Raw genomic sequence first — 2948 nt, forward strand, 5'->3', positions numbered from 1 at the left:
AACCATTAAGGATATGAAAGAGTCTTAAACAGGCCAATCATTCTGAAGGCTGGTTTTCAAGACCACAAGAAATCAGGGGCATGACCTACAAGAAACATCAAGAGCATAGACCATACTATTAAAAATCTCATATATTTTCTCCTCCATAACATACAGGGAGAAAGCAAATGAGATGGTTAGAGAGAGAGTGAGCAACAAAGAGACAAAGAAGTCTCACATAGTTGAAAATACAGCTTTCATTAGAATTGTTTTCTAATCATGCCTTTAAGTTTTCTGTGAAGGAAATACAGAAATGGTGGCTAGAACATGAAGATTTAAAAAACACATTAAGGGAGTGAGAGTTGATTCAATTACTGCACAGAGAAACAGTAATTTGATTACTCTACATGTACATCTGTAGTTTGCATTGTTTCATATTTAAGGTGTTTTATAATACCATTAAATGCTGACAACAAGAAGTTAAGTTATTCCCACAATCAAGTAGATTATGTCTACTTCAGGACAAAATTATCATTCATGAACTAAATATTTTCTGCTCATCTTTTAGGTCTCAGGCATATGCAAGGATTTGGGAGGTGAAAATGTGACCTCAGTCTCTACCCTTAAGAATTCATAGTCTAGTGAGGAGATAGGGACATAAGCAAATGATTATAATGTAAATTATGTAGTATGTGTAGTAGCAATATAGGTAAGAAAAAAATATGTAGGTCTGGGAAAGTCAGGGGAGTTTTCTTAGAAGAGACAGCAGTTAAACTAACATTCCGAGAATATGTAGAAATTAGGCAGACACATAAAAGTAGAGTGGGTACTAGAGATGGTAGGTACAGGATGTAAAAGAGTTTAGTTTATTTAGAAAACTATAGATCTCCCAGAAGGCACTCTCCCACATTCATGCACAAGCACTGCTGGGCACACGCCTCAGGCTCAGTTGTAGTGGAAGATGCATGGAGTTGCGTGAGGACCCTCAGGTTGTGCAATGTATCTATGATAATATGTTGCGTTGCACCCTGTATAGGCTGGACAGGTCCACTCGAGACTCAGGTAGATGTAAGAAAATGTGTGGAGCCAAGGGGATACTTGACATGCCTTTATTCGAGGTAGCCACACAGGCCCCAAGCCTGTCAAAGTCTGTGCACTGCTCTATGAAGCCCCTACTTTCTTAAGTACTAGCAAGAACAAAGTCGGCTAAAGGCCAAAGACTTAGGTAACGTAACATGAGCTGTGCAAGCAAGCCTACTTCATGTTATGGGAACCGTTTATCGGACCCAGACTCAAGGCTGTGAGATGCAGGCTCAAAGTTATGAGAACACTACTTTATCAGACCCCTTCAAGTTTTTGAGAAACTGCTTCCCTTAGTTACCCAGACACGTGGGTGAGGAAGCCAGACTGCCTCCACTTACCCTACCTGTGTTTTAGAAATAGATGTTAAAGTTTGGTTTGAATGAAAAAGTCTCTCAGTCAACCTATATTTCTGAAAGTGAAGAAAATAATTCAAAATTTGTGGAAATACAACGATCATAAACTACTTCCATAGCTTCAGAAGATCCTCTTCAAAACTTATGCTTAGCACCTCAAGAAGTTCTTCAAGAAGCTCAACAAAGTGGAAGATCAAAATGTCTTAAATGTAGTGGTTCAAGAATGTTCTACTGTTATCTATGTTATGTCCCAGTTAGAAAACGTACCTATGGAACTTGTGAAGCTTCCACTGAAGACCGACATCATCAAACATTCAAATGAAACAGATGGCAAAACTACTACTATATACACAAAACTCTTAGCACTTGAATATGTAAATATTTACACATACACTTGTATTCCTGAATATGAAGAAAAGGACCATGAAGTTGCTCTTGATTTTCCTGGACCTAAGTTAAGTCTTAATAAAAGATATTCCTTTTTCATTTGCAAAAATAGATTCAAAATAATATTAGAGGCAAAAATGATGACCCTGACAAGCCACCTATTAAGTGCAAGAAAACTGAAGAACAGGGTTTGAATGACAGCAAGTGCCAGGTGACAACACTGAAAAAAATTATATTTACAGATAGAACCTGGAACCAAACAAAATACTCACTGATGAGAGACTTAAAGGGATGTACAAGTTGATTTGAAAACAAAAAAAATTTGCTTTTGGGGCCATCAGGAAGGAAAACCGACAACTTTCTTTCCGCAATTGAAGCCATTTACTACTTTCTGGTAGACTACCATACTGACATATTAAAAGAGAAATACAAAGGACAATATGACAATGTTTAATTTTTCTACTCTTTTATCTACCAGTTGATAAAGAATGCCAAATTCTCTGGACACAAACAAGAAAAACTATTCATTAGTTTTCAAGAAGCCACTTATGTCATTTTATTTTGCTAAAATAAATAAACTTGTCATTGTGCTTTGTTTATTCTTTAAGAAACCATAAATTGTTCAGTATTTCTGGAGTGTTTAAGTATATATAGTGTATTTAATTTATATTATATATATTATATATTATGTATTAGATATATAGATATATATAAAAATTAAAACAAACCATTTATTTTTTGAGGGATCAGCAAAGCTTATAGCAGGAATTTTCAACTGGTGTGCCACAAGAATTTCTAAAACTTGTAATACCTGACTATTTAATCAGGGGCACTAACCACTTTTCCTTCATATTGTCAAATAAAAAAATGACAACAGCGAACACAATAGCCATCTTGCGTGAATGCCCTGTCTTGAACCATAAGTATATAGACCATAAATATAGTTGCATCTTATTGGGCACATCACATAATAAGGTTGTGTCTGATTGATTGATTCTTCATACCAGATATCCTTATATACAAATATAGGTACCTGATTTTTTGAAAAAGTCACTTTGGAACAAAAAGTATATGTAATTACTCATGTTTTTTTTGTAAATCAGTAAAAATTATATCCATTTTTTTCAGATCAGCAAAAAATGTATA

At 35.1% G+C, this 2948-nt stretch overlaps 1 pseudogene; it reads left to right on the forward strand.

Moving 5' to 3' along the window:
• The first annotated feature begins 1422 nt into the window (after positions 1-1422).
• On the forward strand, positions 1423-2370 carry LOC129088181 (tRNA-uridine aminocarboxypropyltransferase 1-like; annotated as a pseudogene).
• Positions 2371-2948: the final 578 nt, after the last annotated feature.

The sequence above is a fragment of the Pteronotus mesoamericanus genome, unplaced genomic scaffold (genome assembly GCF_021234165.1).
Source record: "Pteronotus mesoamericanus isolate MK-2021 breed Mesoamerican mustached bat unplaced genomic scaffold, CSHL_Meso_final scaffold_54, whole genome shotgun sequence".
Lineage (NCBI taxonomy): Eukaryota > Metazoa > Chordata > Mammalia > Chiroptera > Mormoopidae > Pteronotus > Pteronotus mesoamericanus.